This window comes from Ceratotherium simum, chromosome 28, assembly GCF_057802395.1.
Source record: "Ceratotherium simum simum isolate JZ-2026a chromosome 28, ASM5780239v1, whole genome shotgun sequence".
Classification (NCBI taxonomy): domain Eukaryota; kingdom Metazoa; phylum Chordata; class Mammalia; order Perissodactyla; family Rhinocerotidae; genus Ceratotherium; species Ceratotherium simum.
In genome coordinates, this window is record NC_141927.1 from 9,747,418 (window position 1) to 9,759,576 (window position 12,159).

Below are 12,159 nucleotides of genomic sequence, written 5' to 3' on the forward strand. Positions count from 1 at the left end.
AAGAACATGTTGTCTTATTTTTCGAAAGGGAGGGATTTTATTCTGCATAAATGCTAATGTAATAAGAGACGAAGAAAAGCTTTAGAAGTATTCCAAATTAGATGAGTCTAAAAACAGATGACAACTAAGTGCAATACCTAACACCAGACTGCATTTTATACTGGAGGATGAACGTATTCTACAAGGGACGTTATTGGGTCAATTGACAAAATTGGAATATAGATGATAGATAGAATAAAAGTGTTGAATTAATGTTAAATTTACTGCAAATGATAACCACACAGTTGTTAGATGAAAATATATCTTTTTTCTTAGGAAATAAGTATTTAGCAGTAAAGGACCAAGAGGTATGCAACTTACTCCCAAATGTTGAAAGAGTCCAAATGGTAAAGTAAATGAAGCAAACTATTAACAATAAATGAACCTGGATAAAGGGCATATTGTTGCTCTTTGTAGATGCTTATTTTTGTACCTTTGCTCTAAGTTCGAAATCATTTCCAAATGAAAAAAATTTTTAAGTACATTTTTGTAAAAAGATATTTCTAGCACCTTGAAAGGTGCTATAGTGGCTGTCCTTAGTAGGCCAGGCAGGAGCATAGAAAATGCTGTGGTTGAAATAGGCTCGCTGATTTCAGTGAGGGTGATTGGATCCCAGAGTGGAAAAGGCTGAGTGGCAGCACTTAACCGCTAGAAACAAGGTGCTCATGATTACAAAAATAGGTAGCAGGGACAGAAAGATAATCAGGATAATTTGCCCAATAGGGATCTTTCGTAGTTGCTAATCAACCATGGTATCTCTTAGACTAAAATAGTTGGGCAGACTGCGAGGGTCCAATTTGATCTGAATAAACAAACAAATGAAACTCTAGTGTTGTAAGCAGAAGCCTGACTTTGACATCATAAAGGAGTAGAAGACCAGCTCATCTAACTCTTAGACATAGTTCACTTCTCAAGACCAAGAGTCCCTCATATAAAGAGTAAGACACATTCCCTTAAAGAAAGGAGCTTATGACATTGTGACATTGCTAAATCTTCTTTCTAGTCTTTCCCAAAAGGACATAGGGCCACCTACCATGGAATTGGAATAGGAAATTCCCAGACCTTTCAAGTCTGAGCTTGGACTAACACACGGGGTTTTAAGGACTCCAATATACTGCACCTCTATCTTCCCTACCTGAGTTCAGAATCATTTGAGATTTAGACAAAGGAGATTAAAATATATTTTTAATGCTGATAAATATCTTGGAGAATTTTTGTCAGATATGGTCACATAGGTTAGGTAATACATCAGTCACTGCAGGTCCCTAACTGTGATCCTAACCAGGTCCCTATTTTGGAGCACAACATTACCTCCACTCTAACACACACATTGTGAAATTAGGGTGACCTAATTAACGCCTCTTTGGAGGCTATTAGACTTCAGTTGTCTAAACGTTTGAGACTAAACTCAATTGACTATTTTATGACCTGCTTGGCTGTTTGACCCTTTATCTAGGAGTCACTGAGTGCATAAATTGTCAAGATGTGGCACTTTAACCATTTGAATAGTTCACTGAATTAAAAACAAGCTATAGAATTGATATTAAGGCAACAAATAAGCACTCCTTACTTATGGAAGTTTTCCAATTCGATTTCATTTTCAGATCAGGGAATATATGAGGAGCTATGAATCATGTCAAAGATATAAAGGGATTACTGATAATGCAAAATTATTTTCAACCTAACAGCTGTGCGGAAAAATTTTCATAATAATGATTGCATTTAATTACATAAAGAGAGTAAAGTCTCTATCATTTTATCTCAATAATGAAGCCTTGATTTTGAAGATAATCCTGGCCTTTCTCTGTCAAGGCCAGCAAGTGAGTAACAGTGAATTCAATTCCCAGTCTTAGCTATCCTTAGAGGATAAAACAAGAGTAATTTTTCACATACCCTATGAAGATGAAAAATATTACCTTAGGGCATATTTTCTTTAATGTGCTCTAAAATATAGATATTGATAGACAGATGTACAAAAAAGAAAAAGAATTAGCCCCTGAGTCATTCTAGAGTTAATCGTAACACCCTTCAACAAAAATTAAATAATATGGAAGAGAGTCTTTTTTAAAAAGACAGTAGTTTATTATATTTTCTAGTACCCATGCCTATTTGTATGAGATTTAGCAATGGCTCTGATGGCTTACATCTTCTCTCAGGCTTCGTTTCTAGGCAGATCTCTAGTTTCACGAAAATAATTAGGGACCCCAACTCTGCCACGTAAACTAGAGTCTTGAGGTTAATTAAAATGGAATAAATGCTGCACAAATGTGGACCACCAATGAAGCCTGCTGGACAGGTACACAGAATTCTGTCATCTACCGAGAATACAAGCGAAGAAAGCTAGCTTTGTAAATTACCTGGGGACCTTCATGTTTAGACTCTAATACCATCTTCAATTGATATTGACATCTGACACATTATGCCAATAGAATCTGTGGTTGTATATTACACTGATTTTATACACAGTATTCAGGCATTTCCAAAATATTTCTATGTATTCCTAATATGTTGTGAATACTTTTCTTATATGTTTTTGAAAGAGAAATTGATGGAAACATTTTTAAATAAGCTCATTAATTTCAGCGAAGATGTCAGATGTCAGCCAGCTAATTAATTGGCCACATCTGACAAAAATTCTATTTCAAAAATTAATTATTTCCAAAAATCATTCAAAAGTATGGTGGCAATACAAAAAAAGAAAGAAAAAGTTCAAATGGCCTAGTTCTAGTAGAAATTAGAATTCAGAGACTTGGGTTTAGAGCCAGAATCTGTCTTCAAGGGAGAATGACTTGAGCGAGTCTCTTAAACTTTCTGAGCCTCTGTATTTTAGACATTTAATGGATACAAAAAGCCATACCTTGACTTTATGGAGTTTTTATGAAGATAAAATAAGAAATATGAATGCACTGTATACTGTAAATCACTCTATACGTGTTAGAGTTTCATTATAGGAAATGTACCCCTTTTTTCCTTTAGATGAAGTTTTCTATTCTTAATTTGTTATATGAAAGCAGCTTGGTGGGGAGCAGGGAGTTGTCTCTTCACAAATTCAGGAAAAATGAACCCCTGCCAGGTAGTTAAAAGTTCGCAATAATGCCAGAAATAGAATAATGCATGAAATTTCATAGATTTCTAACCAATAATAGAAGGTACTACAAGTCAGAGGTTGATGAGTGGATGGAATGTCCATCCAAAGTGTTACTTGTACCATACATAGATAAGTAAGATACATACACAACTGAGAACAATATCATCTCAATCATAAAATGACTTGAAAGGTTTCGGAAAATATGCAATCAAACTAAATGAACGGTGGTTTGTGGCAGGGTTGCAATAGTTAACAAAGCTGATGTAGAGTCAATAGAAGTCTGGAGAGTATTATTCTGCACTTGTGAGCTCTGGGAAGTTTCCCATGTGGCAGTGAAAATGTAATTTACCAAGTTGAGATGTTAAAGAGATAGGAGAAAATAATATCACAATAACATTGCATTGTTATCCATTGTGAAACAAGCATTGAGGGAGGAACTTGGGGGTGCTTAATGAAATTCAAGAGCATGAACTTTAGAGCATGGATTTGTAACATCTTTATTGAGAGGTCAGAGGCATTTTCCCCCTTAATTCCCAGTCTAATATATTCTGAACAACATCTAGTTAAGTGTAGTACATGCATTCTGTGTTCATACAGAACATGCACATAAACACGTCGACACATACGCGCGCGTGCACACCCACACACACTTCTTAATCAGATAGGAAAATTCAATTGATTTTCCATGGTTGAATCCACTCTTCTCTCCAAGTGGTTACATTTATCCTACAAATTTAAGCCCAAAATGGCTATTTCCGAGATTATACAATATCAGGTTACATTAATCCCTCTCTGGAGAATACTATAATTTCACTCATGACTAAGTCATTTGAGAAAGCTCCTTATTCCAAAAAGAGTTTTAATATTTTAGTCTAGTTCATTATTAGAACAGACTTAAAACCTGAATAAATCAGTTAGGATACTTTGGCAGCAAGTATCAGAATACACAATTAACAATGGCTAAACCATAAAGCCATGAGGTTTTACCACTCAAGAGGAAGATTGGAGGTAGGTGGTTCTAAGGTCAGCATCCCAACAGTGATAGAATGTTAGGTCAGCATCACTATGAACTGTTTGGTCTTTCCTTCGTGGTCAAAAGACGACTGCCGAAGATCCAAACCATGTCAGCATATAACCAAGTCTCAAGGAAGAAAGAACGAAGTGGGAGCAAACATGTATATTCCTTTCTATACATCTGCTTTTAAAAGAAGAGTAAAATCCTTCCCAGTATCTGCCTGGACACTTTCCCTCCTGTTTCACCTTCCAGGACCAAGGCACAAGTCTACCCACAGACAAATCACTAGTCAAGACGAATGGGATAGCCAGGACTGACTTCAACCTACTGCATTTCACCCCTAGAAGTAGTTACAATGAAAACCAAGCAGCATAGGAGTTCTGTGAATAAGAGAGAAGGAGAATAACTTCGAATAGGCAATGACCAGGGTCTGCCGCTCTGGATAGCCTCACTCCACAAATTGGTCTCAGTTATGACTCAAGTAGTTATAAAAAATACATATATATTTAAGAACAAATGGGCCGTCCCCGTGGCATAGCGGTTAAGTGCGCACGCTCCGCTGCTCGCGGCCAGGGTTCGGATCCCGGGCAAGCGCCAAGGCACTGCTTGTCAAGCCATGCCGTGGCGGCATCCCATATAAAGTGGAGGAAGATGGACACAGATGTTAGCCCAGGGCCAGTCTTCCTCAGCAAAAAAAAAAAAAGAGAGAGAGAGAAGGATTGGCATGGATGTTAGCTCAAGGCTGATCTTCCTCACCAAAAAAAAAAAAGAATAAAAATGGGTCTGCAAACATTTTTCTGTAAAGGGCCAGACAGTAAATATTTTAGGATTTGCAGGCCATCTAATCGTTGTCCCAATTCTTCTTTGTTGTTTTTACCACCATTTAAAAATGTAAAAAACATTCTTAGCTTGCAGGCCATACAAAAACAGGGCATGGACCAGGTTTGACCCTAGTGTGGCAACCCCTGGATAGACACATGATATGTATGATTTAATTGCCCTTCATTCAGTTGGTTAACAAAACTTTATTGAGTGCTAAATACGGTCAGTCATCCGACTAAGTGTTGAGGATACAGCCATGAGTGATATAGAGCATGTTCCTAGAAAGGCTCATAATCTAGTAAGATGCTCAAGATAAATAAATTCCAAATTCAAGCCCAGCCTTCATTTGTCCATAGTGAATATCGTGAAAATTTTTTGCAAGTTTAGAATATAAATTTTACCCATATAGGTAAAAATAGTCACAAAGTTACTTATAAACTTATTAAACTGTGAAAATCATACAGTTTCTAAGGAATTACACATATAGGAAGCATTTATGTCCTACATACAAGGACTATATGAAAGATGCAAAGCAGGTAAAGGGTAGCAGAATAGGCTCCCCCAAAATATGCCACTTTGGTATATTGATTATTTTGAGCTGTAAGCACTTGAAAAACAGCAAATGCAGGGAGAGCATTTCTCTGAACTCCCCTTATCTGCCTCAAGACAGATCCTCAAAAAGGAACCAATTGTCGTAAATCTGCTTCCCAGTAGTTTCATCAACTACGGAAGATTGACTCTTGTCACAGGAGAGGAGACTAGAAGACGACACCACACTCAGACACACTTCATCTCAAACTGTCACACCTCCCATCTATTCTTCTAATGTCCCATTTGTCTTTTCTAAAAATCACTTCCTCTCCACCAAGAGGCCTACACCCCTCCTGTCCCTATTGAGATGATATTTAAGCCTGAATTCTAAGCCACTTTGGGGAGTTACTCATTGTTCCCTGGGCATCTCCCACGTATTCATGAGATACACATGTTAACCAAATGTCTGTTTGTTTTACTCTTGTTAATCTGTCTTTTATTACAGGGGTCTCAACTAAGAACTCAGAAAGGTAGAGGACAAATTACTTTTTCTCCCCTACATACCAAAACAGGATGCAAATATCCTAAAATATTAATGCAATTGCTCGTCCCCGTGCTAAATTCCTATTAGTTTCCTCTCTTAAAAAAATAAATAAATACACATAGACACACACACAAGTATGTATATGTACTAAGGCCTAATAGCAAAAGTTTAGAAAGCATAGAGTCAGTAATCTTAACAACAGTAGTCAAAAGCAAAAATTTCATATGCTGAATGTAACAGAACCTAAGATTGGCCATGGTAAGTAAATTTAATCCAATTCTTAATGTAAGAGATTAATATCTTATTACCCAGATCTCAGCATTTTTAAAGGGATTTCTTAAAAACACTGTGGAAAATACACATTCTCTAGAAAAAAAAGAAAACATTTAATCTGAATCAATCTCACGGGGTCAGTGTTTGAAGAGTATTTTAGCCTGATTTAAGTCTTTACCACGTCACCTAAAGTACCTGTTTGTCTTTAAGAGGCATCCTCGATTCACTGTCTGGGGCCATCAGAGGATCTCTCGGTTGCTTGTTCTATTCTTTCTTTTTCATGTTGACTAAAGAGGCATGCTAAGCAGCACTTCTAAGCAAAACAAAACAAAACAACAAAAAATATTCACCAAGGCATTTCTGAAAAAGAATAAAACTGTCCTCCAGAAAACTGAAATTGCATTTGGGAACGGCATGTTCTGCCTTTAAGTGTAGTCAACAAAATCGTCGCTCTCCTAGAAATGGTTTGTTTGTAATAAGTGAGCTTGCTGTCTGTAGACGAAGCCCCCAGAGAGTTTCCATCACCAACATTTTCCTTCCTAGGGAACTTAGAAATTAGAGCCTGCAGTACCATCCTTGCCTACGCAGCACAAAAATGTTCCTAACATCTTGGAGCTTGTGAACAGCTTTGGGAGAGAGTATCCCGTGAAACTCCTTGGGGAACACCCCAGAATGATTCTGGGGACCCTGATCCTCTGCATTTGCACATTAAAAGTTTGGTAAGTTTCTCCGTTGGCCTTCCTGGTGCTTTTGTGCTGAGGAAATTCAAGGCTGTTTGATGATTCTAGACATTGTAAAAGTGTCAGAGACAAAGGATGAAGTATTCATAATACAACCTTCTTAAAATTATGTGACTTGATAGGTCAGCTCTAAACACTGGTACAGCTTTAATGATTTGCCAGTAGAAGCAGCCTGGAGTCATTGAAAAGATAGTGGCTCTCAAGTCAGAAGATCTGGTTTAAGTCTTAGCGCTATCACTTATCATCTTTGTGACCTTGTAAAATATTCCTTAGTTACCCCGTCTGATCCTTTTTCTCCTCATCTGTCTAACGGGGATAATGTCACGAGCATCACATGTGATCATGTTTTCTTTCATTCTCTCATTCAGCAAGTATTTCTTTGAGTCAGGCATTATGTGTCAGGCTCCAAGCAAGGGGCTGGGAAGGCAATAAGAAGAAGACAGTCGTAGTCCTGCCTTGTGAAAGTGGACATGCTTAGGAAACTGTGCAGCAATCTACACATGCTGGTTACCATCGTAAGAAGAAGGATGCAATGTGCCGGAGGTGGAGAGTGATAACCAAGTCCATTTCTGGCAATAAATAACAAGAATCATTACTCAACATCGAGCTGATTGAAAGAAAGATGCACATACACACCAGATTAAGTTTTTCTCTATTATATGAGGTCCCTCAGATAAAGCAAATTTCTAGGAGGTGATAGGGAAATTAACTTGGTTCCCCCTACCAGAATCTGATCAGTGTAAAGCTACAGTGAAGACACTGGTCTTATTGGCGGTGAAATTTGAATATGGTTCAAAAAGCCCAATGCTGAATTTCAACTATGCATCAAGTTACATTACTGATGAGATACATAAAAAAACCTCAAGGAAACGGTTTAACAAAACTTAGTAATCATATGCCAAATATGTTTTTTTAAGTATTTCTATCAAAACATAAAAGGACACATGGGGGCCTGTGGCATAGTGGTTAAGTTCAAGTGCTCTGCTTCGGCAGCCCAGGGTTCATGGGTTCAGATCTTGGGTATGGACCTACACACTACTCATCAAGCCATGCTATGGCAGGCGTCCGACATATAAAATAGAGGAAGATGGGCACGGATGTTAGCTCAGGGTCAATCTTCCTCAGCAAAAAGAGGAGGATTAAGAACAGATGTTAGCTCAGAGCTAATCTTCCTCACCAAAGAAAAATAATACAAATAAAAATAAAAGGACACTGTTCATCTCCTAAAGCAATGTAGAGTCCAGATATTTTTAAGTCCTGATTTAAATCTTATAAACTATTTTTCAAAAAATAGAGATAAATAATACAGAGTCTATTACTAAAACTAAACTTCATGCTTTAAAAAGTATCACAGAATTTCAGAATTGAATTTGATCTTAAAGATAAATTTTAGATAAGGAAATGATAGGACAGAGAAGTAAAAATTTTACATACGTCACACAGCTTTTTAATGGCAAACTTGGGATCTCAACATGAACACATGTTAATCTATGTGTTCCTTCTATAAAAGGTTCCTTTTAGTTCATAAATTAATAATATAATACAATAAAGAATATGAAAATAGTGAGTGCAATGAAATAAATGACTGAAGAGCACTGTCATTAGTGAGGAATAATAATAAAACATTGCTTCGTTTATGTAACAATCTTCCTTCATTCATTACTTGACTCACCATGTTTTTTCTGAATAACTACTCAGTAGTCATCACTGTACATGCAGAAATAAATAAGACACACCCCTGACTTTTGAGGATCATCCAGTGTGGAAGGAGACAGGCACACAATCACGTCATATAAGAGGCACAAAGAAGGACTTTATTGTCTTTAAAGGCAGTTTCAAGGTCTGAGGAAGAGCAAAACTCATGAATCACGCTCGGCCCTCTGCTGGTAGATGCTCTGGAGAAAGGACGATCTGGGATGAGCTGGGGAACCACTGCACAGAACCGAAGAAGCTGGGTTAGTTTGGCATGGATTGGTAAGGAGAAGATTACTTGGGTCAATTCAAGGCTGGCAGCCTGGTTTTCCTTGTCTATAACGTGGTATTAATGCCTATCTCATAGGTGGTTATAAAGAATAAAAAAGAGAGTGTCATGATGGCAATTTTAATAAAACACTCATAGAAAGTCGAATACAGTAAAATCCCTCAACAACTAGAATTCAGATAGAAGGCCACTGGTGACCTGCCCACATGCTCCACAGCAGGCATACCAAGGTCATCTCATTAGCTTCACTATGATAAGAACAACTCCATTCCTCACCTCCCCACCTCATTTTACACGGTTGAATTTTTTTGTTTTTTTGTGAGGCAGATCAGCCCTGTGCTAACATCTGCCAATCCTCCTCTTTTTTTGCTGAAGAAGACTGGCCCTGGGCTAACATCCATGCCCATCTTCCTCCACTTTATACGGGACGCCGCCACAGCATGGCTTGCCAAGCAGTGTGTCAGTACACGCCCGGGATCCGAACCTGTGAACCCCGGGCCATCACAGCGGAGCATGCGCTCTTAAGCTCTTGCGCCACCCGGCCGGCCCCCGTGGTTGAATTTTTTGATCCATTTATAGCATTATGGTGGGTTTTCATTTTACTACTAAAAGGGATTTACTCAGTGTTTGTATTATTCCATCCACTCCCATCATTTAGTTCTTACAACTTGAGGAGGAGGAGAACTCTTATCCTCTCTTGGAGGGATTAGAGAGGGTGAGTAATTTGCCCAAAGTCACAAGGCTCAGAAGTGAGTGTGGCCAGAATTCCAACCTAGGGAGTCTGACTCCAGAGGCTCTATCAGTCTAATTCAGAGGCTGGCAAACCGAGGCCCACACACAAAATCCTGCCCACTGCCTGTTTCTGTACAAGCTGAGAACGGCTTTCACAGGTTTAAGTGGTTGGAAATACACCCTCCACTACTATTATCAAACACCGAACGGTTGGAAATTAGCTTTTAGTGCTGACTTGATAATGTTTCTTAACGAATTCAACATAAAATTACAAGATAAAAGAGTGCTTATATGCAAAACTTACATTGCAGTAAAGTCATTTCTATGACAACTAATGCTGTTTGAAACAAAGTAATGTAAAGCTCCTTTATACATAACATGTACTGTTAAAAGTTAAAACAAAAAACAAGATCTCCATTCCTGCACAAAAGTGCGGTACATAATATTTTCCAAGTTCAAACCATATAGTTCCAGCAGCATTTTTCAAAATGCAAGGGAAAAAAAAAACCCTCCATATTTCAAAATTCAATTAACTGTGCAATTGAGGAGCTTCCACCTAATCTTCCTTTGGAAGTTACTAATATGCAACATAATAACATGCTAAAGTCAGATATGAAGAGAAAAATATAACAGAATTCTACATGCTTTCCAATCGATAAATATGCTCAATTAAAATCACATACTTCTATATTGACATCAATGTTTGGCAACACTATCTGTGTGAAAAAATATTTTCAAAGACAAAATACTTAAAATCTCATTATGGATCAGCATTAACAGATGAATTTGCAATTTATTTTGATGATAGTGAAAACTAAGTTTGAACCTTAATTAAACAAAATATTGTCTCCCTCAAAAAGAATTCCATTCTTCTCATTAGTAGACCTGTATTTTTAAAAATGAACTTAATTATCATCATTATATTTTGAATTTCATCAATAAAATATTTGTGGAAATTTGTTTTCTCTCGTATAAATACCTCTATAATATCCTCAATTTTGCCTCATGGCCTGCAAAGACTAAAGTATTTACTATCTGACCTTTTACAGAAAAAGATTGCCAACCCCTATTCAAATTCAAACAATCATTGGTTTCACATCGTTTTTCTTCCGAAGTTGTCTGCTAAATATCTTCACCTAGAGAGCAATTCCCAGTCTCATTTCAGTTGTCTTCAAAAGCTTTAGGTAAAAATTGCAAGGTACAAAACAATTTGTTTTTGTAGACTTTCTATCTCTTTCTAAAACCCCTTACCTGTTGCTGACCAATCTCCTCCTCCCCTGCCCCATGCCACCTCTACAGATACAGGTAGTATTTTCATGCTACTCACTCATTAATCATTGTCCTCCTCCATATCAAAGCCTTTCCTTGGACTCCAGATTTTCCATTCTCTTTTCCAGATGCAGTCACAAATCTTATTTTTGAGTGCTTAGCTGTCCTCAAGTCTACACCATTCTGTGTGGGCAGGGTTTTAGATCCCCAGGGAGTGAGGGTCCTGGCTCCCCCTAACTGTTCTACTCTCTAGAGGAAGCTCTCAGGCTGCGTGAGTGAACCTGAGATATTTTCTTGAAGACCTGAGAAACAACTATTCATGAGCAAGTGAGCCATGAACAACTAGCTCCCAAGGTTTGAGAAGGGGATGCCTTGGATGGAGGCAACATATAAGGAAAGATTGTAGATTATAAAAAGGATCAACAAAATAACATTCCAACACCTATGGCCAAGGCAAACTGTTCAAAGGCAGTGATGGGGTCCCCAGGAGAGTAGAGGGTTCTGATGCTAATTCTCTCAGAATGACTTCTGAAATGCTTTCCACTCAGGCTCACTTCAGAGGGTCTTTATCCCTTCCAGTCACCTGGTGTCATGATTTGGAGAACAATAGGAAGAAATTTGTGGGAGAAGGGAGAACCAGCAACATTCCAATTAAAGGAATTTATACAAGTTTGAAAATAATCTAATCTTTCTAGAGTTATTTTCTTTTTAAAAGGGAAATATTTGTGCACAAATGGATGTGATTCGTAGCCGATGTGAGGGATCTAATTCTGAATGGGGGCTCTACTCTTTTGAGTATTTCTTGCTTAGTCGAAGTGTGGGGAGCCTTTCACATAGCCACTATTTGACACGTAAAATCTTTGTCTACCAGAAGACTTGCTCTTTTTTTTAGAAGATACTAAAAGGGGACTTAAAGAATGAAAATGTGAAAGCAGTGGGAAATTTAATTGCCATTAAATGTTTAAATTCAGTAGAATGAAAAGAAGTAACTAGATGCTCATATTAATGGAGAAATTGTACAAAAATAAATGAGCTTAAGTCCCAGGAGAAATTGACATAACATAGAAAAACAAATCTTCCAAATGTAAGGGCAAGGATTTCCAAAACTGTGAAGTAATACAGATT